Source organism: Vidua macroura, chromosome 6 (genome assembly GCF_024509145.1).
Source record: "Vidua macroura isolate BioBank_ID:100142 chromosome 6, ASM2450914v1, whole genome shotgun sequence".
Classification (NCBI taxonomy): Eukaryota; Metazoa; Chordata; class Aves; order Passeriformes; family Viduidae; genus Vidua; species Vidua macroura.
Genome location: NC_071576.1, coordinates 36765113 through 36783488, shown reverse-complemented (window position 1 = coordinate 36783488; position 18376 = coordinate 36765113). Strand labels below are relative to the sequence as shown.

The 18376-nt window shown below is 40.4% G+C and overlaps 1 pseudogene; it reads right to left on the bottom strand.

The window, feature by feature from the left end:
- The window catches only part of LOC128808374 (cytosolic phospholipase A2 epsilon-like), a 33901-nt pseudogene extending 17555 nt beyond the window's left edge, over positions 1-16346 (bottom strand).
- Between the last annotated feature and the right edge of the window lie 2030 nt (positions 16347-18376).

Below are 18376 nucleotides of genomic sequence, written 5' to 3'. Positions count from 1 at the left end.
TAGGAAAATAACTAGTTGTCAGGACTTTGTTGCTATTGGCAGAATAAAAATCCTTGGATATAAGCAGCAATTAACATACATTAAGTATGTACCATATAATTACTTCATGGTTGCATCATTTTTTCCTGTAAATTATTAAACAGATCACATGCAGATAATTACCATGGAATCTACAGAAAGAGATATGCTTTTGTTAAAATGCACAAATACCAGTGTATAAATCTCCTCCTCTCCCTCCTCTGTCACCTGCCTGTTTGGATGGACAGGAGAGGGTAACAACCCTTCCTATGCCTGATTGGTAGCTAGATGTGGGCTGCCTCAAAGATGCCTCCCAGAGTGCTGAGCGAGTGAACCTTAACTGCTGTTTTCTCAGTGGGGCAATAATTCAGGCCTCCCTCAATATATTCAGCAGCTCATTTTCATGCAAATTACAGGGAGTGCTTATCTCAGATTCTTACTTATGCATCAGATTTAACTGCAACTTGCTAAGAGGCTTGACGTTTATTAAAGACACGCAGGCTAATGGTCTCACACACAAACACATGGATAAAAGAGAGTGAGAATGTGAACTTGGTTGTCTTAGAAGTTCATAATGTATCTCAGAAAGATCCATACCTAAATGTGATAAGTGATTGACTAGACAAATACACTGAAAGGAAGCCACTCCAGAATTCAAGTATTCAATTTTGACATCTATCATCCTGCAAGAAACCACCAAGGGAAAGATGGCAAATAACCTTGAGTTTGCAATTTACTGTCAGAAGACAGAAATGCTGTTGACCTTCAAGGCCACCCATTTAAAAGTATTGTACTGTGGTCAGCCCTGTCCCTGACACTTCCTAATAGAAACATACTGTCAAGAGGCAGAGACCAGCAGCCACAGCACCTTGGTTTATAGGCCAGCCATAAATAGCCTGTAAAAGTTTATGGAAGGTGATGGAGGTGATGTGCTTAAAAGCAATAGTTTGCAGTTAATAGAAGGCAGGCTTGCACTGAGGAGCAGATCAGTTTTCCTAGCTGTGATACTGCAATAAAATATACTTATCTGGCTTAAATTACTGATTTATTTTCTGAGTGACCAACTGATTTGCAGTCCCAGCTACTCCCAGCTGGCCAGGAGAGGCATGCACAGGGTGCTGGCTGGCCAAGGGAGATCTCTGGCTGTGCTCCTGGGATGCTGTATGGGAAGCAGCCAGGGGTGTCTGGGAAGTTCACTGTTTCTCTCTCTCCTGACAGAGAGTATGAGGCAGCATCACTGGGAGCCAGGTAATGAGCAGAGACAGCCCTTGGCAGGGCTGTGTGCCACTAGCTCTGGGAAGGGTCACCCTCCTGGAGCTCTGGGAATTGTGCCTACAGCACAAGCCTGGGAAGCCCTTTCTAGCCAACTGTTGGTCAGACACTCATCAAAATAGATGCCCGTCAGTAAAGACTGCTGTTCCTGGGAAAAACCAGCACAAATATGCCCAGTCACTTTTCTTCCACAGTGACAGTGCATTATATGGTTTTGCTGAGCTCTGGCCACCATAATTTGGGAAGATGAATACCTCAACAAAACACAAAACAGGAAAGAAGAAAATAACCAGATCAGCAAACTCTGGTCCTGCTCAGAGGGTAATAAGTGCAGGAATTGCAGCATGTACAGAGAAACCTGCAAGAGCCTTAACTGCTGAGCTTTGGTTGTCCCAGATCCCCAGGATACATTTTTTCAGCCTACACTCAAGCCGCAGCCACCACCACCGTGCTGCGGTTGCCACACACTGAAAATTACTCTAGCTAATGTCACATGTCTTGTTTCCTGCTGCAAATTTACAGAAAGTAAACATGAGGTCTTCCCAAACACTACTCCTGAAGAACTAGTTCAAGCAGCTTCCATGGCCAAGGTATTTTTTTAGCTGTTCTGTGTGGTATTGTAGTTTTGAATAACCTTTCAGGAAGAGCAGGTGCTTGTGTGCAGATCAGTGGGTGTTTGTTCCCATGCTGCAATGTTTTCCCTTGCCTTTTACCTCTCTGATAGACCTGCAGGGCTTTCATGAAATTGTGCCTCACTGGCATTTTGAAAGAAGTTGAAATTTTTTTAGGTTTGCAGGGAAAGCACCAGCTGTAGGCTACAGACGGGCAGGCATCTGAAAGCTGAAAGCTACCAAACTGGGCCAGTACCACCTGACTGTGGAAGAAAGCCTGAGAACATGTATCATGGGCAACTTCTGCAGTCAAAGGCAAGAGGGTTTGCTGGAGACCCTGTGGTGTAGGAACACACTGAGCTATTTCAAATGCTCTTTTAGAGGAGTTTATCGATACTTGAGAGAGCCAGGGGACTGGCCTCCTGATTTCCCTCCTTAGAGAGTCCTAATCTGGCACCAGTACTAGGAAATAAACAGTGCATGCTGTAAAGCAGAGATTGATTGCCCATGGTGTGAAGTAAGCTTGGTTTACTTAGCCTACCACTGATCTTTGTGAACTCCTAGACCCTGATGTTGATGCTGTCTTTTGGAGGGAGAAGATAGTGGGACTTGCAAATCTTCTTAAGCTTTAACATATATCATGGTAAAAGTTCATCAAGTTCTCTTTTGCAAATTTCAGCTGTTGCTTTGTGACTTTTTTTATTTCTAGTCATTACAAAGGAATAGTAAACAAGTACAAGCCTGTGATACTTTCACTACCTAATTCATACATATCTTTTACACTATTCAATTTACTCTGAAATTTTTACATTTATTCATGAAAAGCAGTGATTAAAAAAGGAAAAGAAAAAGTGAAAAGTGATAGAACACTATAGGAATGGTTATGAAATATCTTGGTTAATTTTAACATATCAGAAAATTAAATTTAATTTTGCTGCTACATTCTACTCCAAATCTCCTTACCTGTATCCTTGTAGTCCTTCAGACATATTTATTTCTGGTTTTATTTTGCCCTACATATTGATCACACCATGATATCTCTACCCCAAAATAAAAACAAATGCACTCTGCATTTTACCTTTACTTGGCTCTGGATCCTGAAGCAAAATGTTTCATTCCACACTGGATCTTTGCAGTTCTTAATAGTTTTGGTCCGGACAGTCTCCGGGGAAGCAGTGGGCAAGGACAGGCTTATGTAGCAATCAGTTTGGCTAACTGTATTTGAAAATATATGTTGTACAAATATCTTAAAGCATAGCCTTATAGCACTGAATGTATACAGCAAATTGCAAAAAGGACATGTTTCAATAACTTTTCTGACTTTTTATTCAAAACTACTTTTATTCAAAACTACTAAAGCTTTTTATTCAAAACTCTTCGCTACTCTGTTACCTCCTGCAAGTCAGAGCTCAGGTCATGAGTGGAGATTCAAAGAAACCGCTGCAATAAAGACAACTGGTAAGAAAAGAGTACACAGAGCTAGTTTGACCTAACAAACCCGTTATTGGTACATGCCCTGTTGGTTGCAAATCAAGAGAATTCTGTGATGGAGAAGGAAAATGCCTACACATTCTAAGAGAACCTTTTCTCAGCAGTCAAATACTTTTTCAACCACCTTCCCCATCTGGTCTGCTGCCCCCACATATCTGTAATCCAGTCCATGTAATGAGCTGACTATTTCACCCAATATGTGATCACATACCTTCACCATGAAAAACAATATGCAAAAACAGCAGTGCACTTTTATCTTACTGTGATTTAAACCCTGAGCCCTGATAGAGAAGAAAATTCTAATTTCTGAGAAAGAAGGTTGAATTTCTGTCACAGAAGGTTGCACAGTGAGCAACAAGTACGGAATTAAATCTTAGTACACGGCAGTTGCTTTGGTTTTGTTTTGTCTCCAGACCTGTCTGGGTGGGCACAGCTATCACAGAATCATAGAATGCCCTGGGTTGGAAGGGATCTTAAAGACCATCTAGTTCCAACCCCCCTGCTGTGGACAGGGGCACCTCTCACTAGACTAGGCTGCTCTGTGAGCTGGGCACTGCCACATGGCATGGGTGAATTGTCTCCTGTGGGTTGCCAGAGTTCTCAGGTGAGAGGTGAGTTGGGTACTTTGTGTGTAAATCTGATATATGTGGAGTATTTGGTGGTGGTTAGGAATCTCTCTGACACTGCTATGGAGATAATTGATTTTTAGCAGGGAGCAATGCAGGGCATTTGCTCCTAAGAGCATCAATGAGTTGATGCCTCGTGAACCTGTGGTAGCGAACTGAGACCCTGACAATGTAGTGAAGAATGCTGGGGCTCAGCCTCTCTACACTGTCATCCACCCTTTCCAGCCCTCCCATTTTGAGCAAATCTGTTGTCCTTTCTAAGGAATTGACATTTCTTTTGTCTGCTGGGCAACTACAGCTGTCTCCAATGTCTCCAGCCCTAAAAACTTGTTGTGTATTTACAGTATAGCTCAGATTTGGGTATAAAAACAGGCAGTTTGGTACTGTGGGATACATGCTGAGAGGTATGGGTAACCTGCTAGAAAAGGTCTCATGACATTGGTTATTGGCTTGGTTCCAGTCCCAGCTCTGTCACAAACTGCTAAGTCACTCAGGGCAATTGGTTTAATTTAAACTTGCTTCTCCGTCTGCCTTTCCCCACCAATAACTCAGTGATAACTATCCTTTCCACTTTTGTAATCTGCTTGGATGTGACCCAGGAAGAGAGTCTGATCAGTAATTATATTATTCTTTCTCTACCACTCTTTTGGTTCTCCTTCTCCATTGTCTTTAAACTTGTGGGGTAAGCCTTGCTGCAATGAATAGGTATTGCTTAAAGCAATTTGTGCAATCAGGGTATGTATGATTTATCTTTCAAGTCTTCTGATACTGTCTGAACATGAAACATCTTCCAGTTTTTCAGCATGCACTTGATTGTTTTCCCCTTACTGCCCATAGTAGGTAAGAGATTACTTTAACATTGCAATAATGTTTAAAAATATTCCAATACTGCATACAATAAGAGACATCTGCATTTGCAATTTTAAAATGCAGAATATAGGCAATATACCCGTTGATAACAATTTATTGGTAATAAAACTATTTGTTTAGCTGTCTCCCACACACTATTTTCAAAAACTCTTTCATTGATTTTTAACATTTGAAAAAGATCTTTGAGAAAGAGCTTTGCATAGTTAGTGGTACCAGAGGAGAAGGCTGTTTCTTCAGCAACTGCAAGTTATGCACTAACGATGTGTGTGTGTTTTAGAGAATTTGTTCATTTATGGTCTGGGATATCTCTTTGTTGTACACACAAGCTATGACTCCTGGTTTAGAAGAAAGGCATTCGTTATTTTCAGAGTATCAAAGTGCTAAACTTGTGACTTACACTCTTGTATCTGGATAGAGTTGTGGAAGGTTCAGTTCTTCATCCTCTCTGACCTATACTAACCTGAGAGGTTAGTCCAGTCTTTAGCAAGGCTGCTCACCCTTAATAAGAGCAAAAACAGTGTCCCACAATCTGATGATCCCCATTTAGCACCAACTAGGTTAGCAACCACTGAGGTCTCCGTCTCAACGTAGCCCAAGACAAGAATGTAGATAGAGACAAAGGTATTTGACTCTGAAAACAAGCAATTAAAGGCAGGACACTGCACAAAGAATAACAAATTATACCCCAAACTAAAATGTTGCAGAATGCATCTGACAACTTACATAAACAACACAAATTTAAGTACATTTTGGAACAGATCCCAAATATACAATGTTAAACATAAGTGTAGGTGATGAAATTTAGCACTGAGATCCTTTTGCATACACTTTTAGCCCTGGAGAGGAACATGTGGATGCTCACTCAGTGTCTTCCATGTTGTATTCTCTTTCACTCTTTCCCTCTCTCCACCGTAAAATGCTTTAACTCTTACTAGCTATTAAACATACCCAAATTGAAGAGGCTTGACTTAGGCAGCCTGGCATATGAGAAAGAGCTGAAAGACTTGAGTTTGCTAATCAAACAATAACAAAACTTTTGTTAAATAATCAGTTCTGTAATGTCCAAATGATTAACACAAAGAGGATAATGATCTGTTTCTCTTTTGAACAGAGGCAAAAATTAGAAGACTGCTCCAGCTCCTAGAGGATTAGCAGTGGCAAGAGAGATTTTATAAATTTTTTAGGTAACTCACTTCAGACTGTTCTAGTACTTAGACATGTATGAAACAGTGACAGACAAGCTAAATTTCATCCTGCTTCAAGAGATGAGGACCAGCCCAGGTGAACCTATAAGGTGTCACATGGAAATGCTGCCATGTAATTTCCGTGTTTATGCTGGCAGGCAGAAAACAGGATAATCATGTCATGTCAGTTATAGTCCATGGAAAACAGCAAAGCCATTTCCCTGCCAGGGTTGACTATCAGGGAAAGAAGTGATAGGACATCTTTATATGGTACACTAGCCCAAGGGATCAATTACCAGATAGCTGGGTGCTGTCTCCAAAACAACTCCAAACCTTCTTTGACACATGAAATAAGACTCTAAGTTCCTTGGAAGAGTTGCCACCTTTTCATTCTAAAAAGGTTCAGTGTCTGAGGAACAAGGCCTAAATCCATACATAGAGTCTCCAGGTACTATCACAATACAATTGTCAAAATGAAACAACACAAAAAGCAACACAATGTAATGCAGAGAAGCCTATGCACAGCTTAACTACAAATCATGCATTTCCATAGGCTTACCCTTTTTTAGACTTTTTAAAAGCATTGCCACTCTTTCACTGTTTCCACCCTCAGATAATCAGCCAGTAAGACTCAAAATGTTGTATATTTTTGGAAAAGGTGTCAATCAAACAGTCAGATTTTCTTTAGACCATCTTGGGGTGATAATGTGGTACAATCTCAGCTCTATCGCTAGCTAAGATTTTTAAGAAGGTTCTTTCATTCCCTTTTAAAAATAAGCAAGCCAAAACTAAGTCTTGGTCAGACATCAACACTGTTGATGCAGATACAGAGGGTAGTTAGTGCATCTAAAGAAACCACTATGAGAAGAAAATATCATAGAAACAGATTTGGAAACAGGCTGCAAGCAGTACACACAAATGCTTTGGATTTCAAAGAAAACAGGAGTGGGAACAAAATCAATACCAGAAAGAGTTGAATGACCAAATCAACACTCACAAATTTTCTTTCTTCAGAAAGTGATCACAAGAATGTTGTTCACCCAATAAGGAAATAGAAAAAATTTGTTTAAAAAGTTTAGCTAAAACATTTTCCTTAAGCATCATTATTTTGACTCAGAAATGCCCCTGACAAGGCATTCTTGGTCAAGATTGGTCCTAAATAAGTAAGAAAAGATGAGCACCTTTGTCAGGAAAATATTCAGAACTATTGTCAATTTAACTGCAGAATACGCTGCAAACAATAGCACCACAATTTGGGAATGAATCTTACTTTTAACCTTCACTGGCTACTTACTGCAGCACTACTTTATTGTCTCCTGCTGAGAGTACAGTCATAGAAAGTGCCCAAGAGAGGAGCCATAGTCCCATGGGGACATTTTCATATATCTTCTCAGCAGTGCAAACTATCACAGCCATGTCAGATCTAGCCTCTCTACTTTGCACTGCCCTCACACATAATACCAAATCACATCTGGGTTCTTGGTCCTTTTCTACAGTGTCCTCTGTTCAGCAAAAAGGTTGTCCAAAACTCCAGAGGGCATCACTGATGGAGGACCTCTAGCTCTGAGAATCCTGCCTGTGGGAAAGGCTTTCCCTGGCACTATTCCAGGTGTTCAAAGCCTCCACAGCGACCAAGACATACCGCAGGCCTTATTGTGCTTTTATCATACCAATCACCTCAGCAGCGTTCATCCACATCCATTGGTAAGGATACTAAGAGAGACAGATGCATAAAACAAAATGTGTCCCTGCTCAGAGGGCAGAGAAAGAACAAATCCCTAATGACAGATATCAGTCACACTGCATAATTCATAACTGGATGAACTGCAGATGCTGCTGTTTTTGTTGAAACCAGAACAACCAAGACAGGTACTGAGGTGGAAAAATCTATTGGGATTCAATGAACAAAATGTATTTAAATATATATTTTTATAACAAAATATCAAACATGAGAAGTTGTACCTTTGCCCCGAGTCCTGGTTCTGGCCAGAACAGGGTTAATTTTTGCAGTAGCCAAGAGAGGCCATGGCCAGGACCCAGAGGTTATTGCTAGGAGAAGGGAGAAGGGAGTCTCTTCATTAATATTGTTACTGTTACGGCTTCCTTTCTTATCTCATTGCTGTTCCCAGTAAATTGTTCTTATCTCAACCCATAATCTTTACAATTTTTGATTCTAAGTCTCCTCTCCAGCCTACCCAGTGGGAGAAGCAAGTGGCATTTTGTTGAGAGAGTCTTAGTGGGAGCACTAAATTGGGAAGTACCATTTCTAAACCACGACAGCCCATCAAACAAATACCTCAAAAAATCCTGAAGCAATTCCTGTAATGAGTAAATCTTTGTTATCAATCTTCTGTTATTTATGAATTATCAATATATATAATAATTGAATAATAGAACTATCAATATCTGTTATTTATTAATTCTTTGAATGTCTAAATAGCAAATAATAGTACCGTCAACACAGGTTGATTGATATTCAATTTGTGGTTAATGTTTACTGTCAAGCAAAGTATATTTTGATCCTAAACTCAATATACAATTGTGCAACAGTAAGCAGGATATAGAGTAAAATACGGCCCTTATAAAGGATGATCAAAAATTTCAAGGTACAAAAATTTCAAAGAAGATATGGGAGACTATAAGCATGTGAAAAGGCAATGCTCAGCTCATTTTCTTAAATGGTGAGAAGGTGTTACTCAGCTCAGCCCAAGGAAATGTGTAAACAGAAATCCTATTCAGAAATCAAAGAACACACTTCTTCATAATGATCTGTTTTCTGAGTGCAAACTAGAAAGGTACTTCCTGAGCAGAGTCTGCCACTGTCTTTTAACTCTGAAAGCCAAATGGCAGAGGAAGAATGAAGGATCTTGAATCACCACATGGACCTGTGTCCTCTCAAAGCACCATGTGGTTCTACATTGCTGCCATCACCACCTACTCATTCCAGCCTCTCTTCTCCACCCAAGCTTCTCCCTTGTTCATTTCCATTGCCTCCACCCTTTTCAAACCTGTTTTAAAACAGGTTTTGACATTTTAAAATATTATAAAATAATTTGAAAGCTGTTTCAACCACTTGTTAACTAGAAGCCCCCATTAAAGGTGATAATGAAGCCTACTAGGAACACATAGTACCATCACTACAGTCCTTAAAGTTCATACCTGCAATGCCATCTGCACTGGTACAGTATTAGAGAACAGTAGCTGATTTCACCTTTCCTTTTGAGACAGAGATGACCATACCATTTACCTAAGGTTCTTTACTTTCAACAGTCTCTCAGTGAGTAAATCAGTTCAACTTCCTAATGCCTCTATGAGGCTCCTGATGTCCTTGCTGAAGCCCTGGCTTTGGAAATGAGGAGCTATGGTTTCGAGAAACTCTTCTGCTTTAAGACTACACCAAGAATCTAAAGGAAGCCATGAAGAAGCATCACACACAACACCTTTGACCACAAGAACAGCTTTCTGTTCTTGCACACAGAAACACGCAGACGCCAGCATGGCTGCAAGAAGATGTGTGTACACCTACGTACAACCCACTGATACCTAGCAGAAGAGAAGCAATTATTTCCACAGCTGTAAGGAGATGTGCAGAGCAAATAAGGATCTCCTTGATTATAACTAGCATTGTCCTTTTTAGTGGCAGCTTATGCTGCTATCAAGGCACAGAGGAGGCTTTTTGTCTCCACACTATTTTCCATTAATACAGTCCAGTAAAATTGTATATAATACAATATACACTACACTTCATCATGGCCACAAAAGACTTGAAAAAAGGAATTAATCTTCTAGATTAGAGAATACAAAACAGGTAACCTGTGGGAAACTAGGCTTATGCATGTATTTGGTAACAATGAACTGAGGAAGAACATGAGCAGTCTTGGTTTGCATGAGTGGTTGAAACCAAAAAGAAGACTGAATAGAAAGGAACAGAGTTGTTAAGAAATACAGCTATGAAACTGATTCATGTAATATTCACTGACATTATCCATTCATTTGTTACTCCTATTATTAACTGTGGTTATGACTTTATTACAAACATCAGTCAAGACCAGGCCTCCATTTCAACAGGTACCTCAGTAGTTATGCAATTAGCTCTTGAACTTGATCTAATCAGCTTACAATTACAGTAAAAAAAGCCCTGCTCCAGGATATGACATCACAGGGAGGATCTTCTTGTGATTACTGGCTGGTTTTATACCTGTTTCAGTTTCTTAACCAGTTAGGAAATCCCTGTTTACAGGATTTGTTGCAACTTGGCAGTTGTCCACATAATGACTTCTCTGTCCTTGCGCAGATTCTTCTTGCCAAGCATTTGTCTTGGGCTCTTTTAGTCTTCCTCTCCATTAATGCAAAATCAGCTTGTCTGAGGATGCAGTGACATCAGGAACCTAAATGAGGTGCCCCAAAAAGACACTAATCCTCTTTTTAAAAGGACTACATCCCAGGATTGTTCTTAACCATTGCAAACATCAATGACCACGGGATGCAATTTCACCCTAAAGTTGAGTGTGCCATTAGTAGTGGCCAGACCAGGCAGCTGCCTGATGGCACTGCCCACGTTGCCTGAGTGCCCTCTTTGCACAAAGACTGCTGCTACCCTCTCGCACTGGTGCTACAGTCAGAGGTAAAGTAAAAGGAGATATACACAGCATGTTGTGAGCATATCTTCAATCAGTCCTTTCCACACCAGTTTCCTTTGGAGATCATGGCATTGAAAGGGGTTTTGTTATTTTGATGTGTTACACAGGGTTTAGGTGATACAAGGGAAAACATTAGTACTACTACCTTCCAACTTTTAAAGTCAATAGGCAGTGTAGCATTGTGAGCTTGCTATGAAATTACATAGCAACATGCTCAGATTTAATACTATAGCTAAAGAGAAGCCTAAAGAGAAGCCTAAAGCTTTATCTACTGAGAATGCTGATTGAGATTATATTTTCATACTAAAGAAAACAAACATAAAAAGTAGCGGTAGACTATTCCAGGAAAAACATTTTGTAGCCTTAGACTTTTCTAAGTACCAATTAGGATGCGTCACCAATTCTAAAGGCATTTTTTGTCTTCTGAATAGAGTATTTCTGTTAAAATACAGATATGTAGAAAATGTTACATTTATATTTTACTTGTAGCCCATGAAGCAAACAGGTTTCTCTTCCATAGATGCCAATTTGCTGTGTAGAAGATATTTTATCTCCTGGAAGATCAGTGAACCCAGCTACTGAGAAAAGGGCCACATGAAACCTGATTTGCCAGCTGTGCCAGCCCATGGCCTGCTGTGACTGCAGTGGCAGCCTCTGGGATCAGTGAGTGCTGGGTGTGCTCCAGTGGGACTGTACACAACAAGGCAGGTCTAGGCAGCCACGCTGAAAACAAGATCTGCTCTGGGGAATCTGCACAACACCCATCCAGCTCTTGTTATAAGCAGCATATGGGGTGAAATGCAGTGGTACTTGGCTAGCAGACAAGTCTCTCCAGAAAGTAACTATGCCATGGTTAAATGGTGGAAATGCAGAGCCTGGCATAAAGTTGGCTTCTGTGAAATAACTGTGGGACGTGAACAGAAAAACTATGCCCTCTTCCAGTGATCTTGTCTGGTGGACAAGCTTTTGGAAAACAAGAACTTGGAGAGCCCAGGCACCTCAGCTTGTGACTTTTGCTCCTGATGCTTTCAGTGACTCCCCATTTTGCTGGTGCCACAGGCAGGCCCTGTTGGACAGTTGCAAAGAAATTGCATCCTCCAGGCAGATTTTGCAGAAATGCTGGGTGTATTTGTGACAGCCACAAAGCTGTCTCTGTTTTAAAGTCAGAGGCAGAGGTAGTCATATAATTATTAGCATTCTGCAATTCTTGAGATAAATACAAGGGGGCAGTTGTCTTGGGGTAAGAGCTGACATATCTAATATGCAAAAAAGGCCTTTTCACACCAGCCTGAAAAGGACAAGGTTTTCTCATGTAGGCGTTTCTCATGCCCATGCAAAACAAAGAGAAAAAAGAAATGTCTGTAACTATTTAGTTAGCAATATAACCATATAGACCTCCCCAAAGAATAACATCCTGAAACTGGGAATGGTGTTTTCCTGTGAAACTGAAAATGAGTATCTGGGTTCCTGTCCAGAGCAAAGTGAGATGTCAAGTATCAAAATAAGATCCCTTAATGGCCTCCAGAAGCAAATAATTTGAGGTATGACAATTAAATGCAAACACTACTGTTGACTCAGAAGCCAGATCTCTCAGCCACAGACCTCAAGAACCACAGACTTCTTGGAAAAGTGGGGCAGGGAAAAGCATGGTTCAGAGTTTATCATACCCCAAAGCATTTATTATAAGCCAGTTCTGGGGACATGTTCTCAATTCAAATGAGACTCTGGACTGGTCTGGTATCACTATTCTTTTAAATTTTCACTAGGAAAATTTAGCCAAACTCAAACATGCCTAGAAGTTGCAACAGCTATGTCTTCATGATATGTACTACTTAGATTATAGTTACCTGATAACCTTCATAATTAGCGAGCAATTCCTTCTGGTTCATAAGTAAGCCTTATTCCTAACAGACTTTGATGCATATTAGCAGCCTAATCCTTGTTATTACACTTACACCATGTACAAACACAACCTTTTGTCTGATACACAGGGAAAAGGTCAATAGCATGATTATAGGTGATTGCCACAGCTAACCCATAATAAAAAATTAAGTCCTATGTTATATGTCCGTGTGCAAGTTGCTGCGGGTAGCAGGCCCTCTGCACAAAGAGGGCCCATTGGGTGTGCAGTGCCACAGCTGAAGGAAAGCAAAGTGTACTCATGCTTGACAGGCAGTCTTCCAAAATCAGATTCTGATTCCAGCAGAGCACCAATGGCTCTTTGCAGCTGGAATTATTTCTGTGCCATCTTTCAACTCTTGGTCCTCATCTCTGTCTCTCTTAACAACTTTAAATTGTACAGAAATAGTAATTAAAACAAATAAATGTGAGCCACATAAGGAAGTGTACTACACTCTCACACTGGTTTTCTCATTCAATGTAATGCTTTTTAACAGTCTCATTTCTTGTTCTGTGTGTATCACACCATGTGGCATGGCTCCACTAACAAAATTATTTGTTCTGAGACAGCATACATGCACAGGAGAGATAAAAACTCACTGACTCTCTGCTGTAACTTGGTCCTGATTCTCAGAGAGAAAATAAAACGTGGTGCTCTCTTGCACACAATAAAGGCAACTGGAATGGGGAATGGATAAAGCAGCTCCTCTACGACCCTGTCACCTAGCACTGCTTCTTCTGACTCTTTCTAGCAAAGACCTTCTTCCACATCTGGCTTTGGAAGCAAATCTCCAGTGTTACAGCTTCAAACCTGAAGTCAGGTAATCAATCATCTGCTCAAAATGAAGATAAAGGATAAAGACTAATAAAAGGTAAGCAGCTAAGATAAATAGCTATGGATTTCTGGAAGTTCTATTGTACATAAGAATGTAAATATCATAATTTCCAACCATTATAAAATTCTGAGAAAGAAAGAAACATCCCTGATTTTAAAGCCAGAGGCGCATGTTTGGTTATCAGCTCTGCAGGTGGTTCTCTTGATGCTATTGCCTGTCAAGGCAGCTTAAAAATTCCCTTGGGGTGGTAACATGCCAGAAAACTGTTCAGCTGAGATAGAAATGACAGAGAGGGAATTGAAACATCCTTTCACTTTTTTCTAAAGATTTGCTGTTTTCAAGAAAAGGCAATATCCCTGTGCTGGACACAATGGCAGAAATGCAGGAATTTAATAGCAATCTCCATGGAGGCAAATATACTTGCTGTGTTCACTTGGTCTTATTAGATACTCAAAGGTTTATTTTCACTTCCTTTCCATTTTCTTCCTGACTTGTTCTTTCTGAGTCAGATATTTGAGATATTGAGCTTTGTTTCTCCTACCTGAGTAACAGCTGAGATTTTTCTCTCTTCACTTCCACTTTCACCCATTCCAAGTCGCTGGGAACATTTCAATGGTACTTGTTTATATTGAAAAGTCTACTTCGAATACATTTCAGTGCAATTTTGACAGAAAAAGAAGTTGTTTGACAGTAGGATTTATAATGCTCCTTCTACCTTTTATTTTCTTTTAAGCAAAAAGAAATTAAAAAACTGCAACTGAAAATTAACACCTGAATTTGTTCATCAGTCTGGCTCTGAACCTTGTTAGCAGTTAAGGTACTTTACAGTACACCACAGTAGATATTTGCTATTTCCGCTAATAATAGTAACATGCTATAAACCAAAAGGTACTGTTTATATAAAACTGTGTTCAAAGCATAGTTCAAATTCAAATATGCATCAATATTTGAAACCATGGTGTCACTTCATACACAGATACCAGTTACAGTGCCAGTAGCAAGCACATGTTCTCTGCTTTCAGAACTGAACTACTAAAAAGTGCAAAGAAAAACTGTGATACTCACACATATCTGCTTTTCTCAGATTTTTCATTCTTATGATTTTCACAAAGAATGAACAGCAGGGGCATTCATCACTCTGCAGAAAAATGAAAAAGTTTATTACTTGCATTAATGTTAAATTGTTTATGCTTCATAAAACATGCTTTCCCACAAATTCCTGTCGCAATTTTCAAAGCCATGCAGCAAGACTGAAAGATGAACTGCTTGCATTCCTTTGGAAGTTAAAATCACATCTATGTAGAGTTTAAAAAATGGAAAAAAATGAGGGAATATTCTGCTGTGTATATATGTCATTGACAGAAGAAATAATTTTTTGTCTGTTTGGTGAGTGAGGCATCATCAGCACAATGCAGCACAACATGAAAAAAAGCAGATGCCAGAAAACAGCTTTGGAAAAGATGTTAACGAAACTTCCCTACTCAAACCAGATACTAGATATTTGCAGAAGGATCATTAGCTGAGAAGTCAAATGCAGAAGGAAAGGCAAATAACAGACCTGACTCAAAACAGTTATTAATTCTTGCAGATTTTAGTACCTGAAACTTTAGCTATTGCTTCACTGAAAGCATTTCCTAGTTCCTCTCCCATTCTCTGCTTGCAAAATGACTCCACCACATTCCTTAGGGGAGTTATGTCACTCCTCTCCTTTTCTAGTTAGGAATTGATCCAGGTGACAAGTCACAAATTCTCCTATCACTCTTAAATTATGATAAGCTGATCTTGGTCTGATTTTTATGTCTAACTCCAAAAGAGAAGGCATGTTTTAATGTCATCTGTCTGGGTTTAGGTTCTGGGTGGAAAAAGTCTCCCCTTACCCCCCCTATCTCTAAGAAGCCTCTACTTTTTACTCTTGATGCTCTTTCAGTATTTAAGGAAAAGGGGAAGAGCAGAGAGGACAGTCTCTTTCCTTGCTTTCTATGCATACTTTCCACACAAAGACCATTGCCAGGTTCTGTTCAAAAAGATGAATTTGTAGATGGTTAGTATTACTTTGACCAGATTGGTTAGACATTCACATGTGTTATTTCTTAAGCCATGGGGATGCCCCATTTGAGGTCTGCAAGCATCAATGCACATTTATCTCAATACATATCCATGTATATGGAGAGAAGCTCTATCATCTCCATTATACAATCAGGGAAGCAGGGCACAGAATAATCAAATAACCTGTTCATAGCAAACTGAAGATTAATTACAGAACTGAGAAGGAGACAGAGTATGTTCATTCCCTGGAACCCAACAGACAGTTTTAGGGCTTTCCCTGCCACTTATGTTCCATCAAACAAACAAACAAACAAAAAAGACACACCCCCCCCCCAACTTCTGAGAGAGATCAAGATTTTTTTTTTTTTGCATTAGTCATGGACAAATATAAAACTAAGAACATCACTATTAATTACTGTTTTCAGGCAGCGACCCCCCTGTGTGCATCATTACCAGGTGGCTGCTAGCACAGCTATCTGGACACCATATATGTTTATAGTCCCAGCTGGCAGATGCTGCACTGTGAAAGAGCACAGCTTACATAATGCTTGAGTCAAACCACAGATTCATCCCAAATTCAAAGAAAGCTCCTGTGAGGCACTTCAGAATGGTTCCCAGCCTCCATGTGGATCACCCACTGTGGCTGAACTTCACTACCAAGAGTGCCTTCCACAAGGCAACTAACACCAGCAAAGGTATAAGTCATCCTTACATAAATAAGTAAATACATACAAGAAAGTAGGAAAAAAAGTCATCTCCGCACCAGAATTCCAGCCACAAACCCATCCCAGGCCATCTTCAGCTCCTAGAGTTTTCACATCCTTACCTCACGAGCACTCCAGTATGAGCCCATCCTGCTGCCAGCTGCATACAAGAGAGAGATGGATTGTCACTTCACTGTCAGAGGCAACAACTGTGATTCACAAACTACCTCTTCAAAATTTAAGGAGACACCTGCTGAGGAGCAAGTGGTTATCCAAGCCCCACCTTCCTCATTGCATGAAAGGGAAAGTATGAGAAGAAAAGGGGAGGGAGTTTGCTGGGTTTATTTGATAGCTAAATACCAGAGGTGTGTGTTTGGGGAAGGCTGTACACACCAAGGTGCCAAGAGTTACCAGCAATTCAAGATAAGGGGGTGATAACACACATGGATATCTATGTTCTAGAAGCCTCAGCAATTAACAAACCAGAGAAGATAATAGTAGCTACATGTAGGCACACAGCACCTCAATCAGCAAACAAAAGTATTTTAAATTAAATAACTTTAGAAGGCCTTTTCTTAAACCAAATTGCATTTATTTTCATTTTCTTGGAGATAGAGGGGCTGAAGTTGCTTACTGGTAGATGTTTCCTCAATTTAATTTGTATATTTGTTAGTGGGATATAAATTTCCTGCTTTCAGAAGACTTCCACAAACATAAAACTTCAAGGCACACATTGATTCATCTTAAATGTTAACATCTTAATATTTTAAACACAACGCAGTGTCATCCAATTATGATGCAAAAATGACACCAAAGTCTTCAAATTTCTGTCAGAAGATTGTGCAGCAGCAGATCAATAGCCATTGTATGGGTCCAGCTACTAACACGCCCAGACGTCCAATATGAAACCACCTCTTCAGAACTGCAGGAGGTGATACAATATGCTCAGAGCAGCCACAACCTGTCTTCCCCTTCCAACCTCAGGTCAAGAAAATATACAGTAGAGTCATTTCTGGCCTTACAACTTTTCTCTGAATGAAAACTATTTAAGTAAGCCAGCATTTTAGGATTAGGAATCTACCCTCAATAACCTTTCAATTAAAGAGATATGAAAGCTTCTAAAGAAATGTGACCAACAGGTTGAAGGATTCTGCCCCTCTGCTCTGTAGGTGAGACCCCACCTACAGTGCTGTGCCAGCTCTGGAGCCCCAACGCTGGAAAGATATGGACCTGTTGAAGTAAGTCCAGAGGAAGGACATGATGATGATGAGAGGCCAGGAGCACCTGTTAATAGCCAGACTATGGAAAAATATGTTTTCCCCTTAGGTAAACCCTTCCCCTGCCATACTCCCCCCCAAAAAAATCCACAAAAACACACACACACACAAAACAATACAAAAACCAAAAAAGCACACACAAAAAAAAAAAAAAAAAAAAAAAAAAGCCACAACCAAAAAAAAAAAATCCAAAACCCTCAATAAAACACAGCCAAGCAACACTGAGAAGCTGTGGTTGTTTGATCTTGGCTGGACAGCAGGTGCCCACCAAAGTCACTTTATCATGCACACCCCATCTATTTCAGCTGGACAGGGGAGGGAAAACTTAATGAAAGACAAGTGGATTGAGATAAGGGCAGGGAGAGATCACTCACCAATTATTATCAAGTCAAAACAGACTCAGCTTGGGGAAATCAGCCTAATTTATTACAAATCAAATCAGAGTAGGATAATGAGAAATAAAACTTAAATCATAAGACATCTTTTCCCTACCCCTCCCTTCCTGGGCTTTATTTTACTCCTGATTTTTGGTACCTCCTCCACCCCAGCAGCTTCCCTTTCTCCAGTGTGGGGTCTCTTCCACAGAAAACAGTCCTCCATGAACTTGTCCAGCCTGAGACTTTCCCAGAGGCAGCAGTTCATCAGAAACTGCTCCAGTGTGGGTCCTTTCCATTGGGGTGCAGTTCCACAGAAACACACCCCTCCAGCGTGGGTCCCTGCCAGCAAACCTGTTGCAGTGTGGACTCCTTTTCCATGGGCCCACAGGTCCTGCCGGGACCTGCTCCGCCACAGGCTTCCCACGGTGTGACATCCTCCTTCAGGCATCCACTTGCTCCATGTGGGGTCCTCCAGGGATTGCAGGTGAATATCTGCTCCACCATGGGCCAACAAGGGCTGAGAAG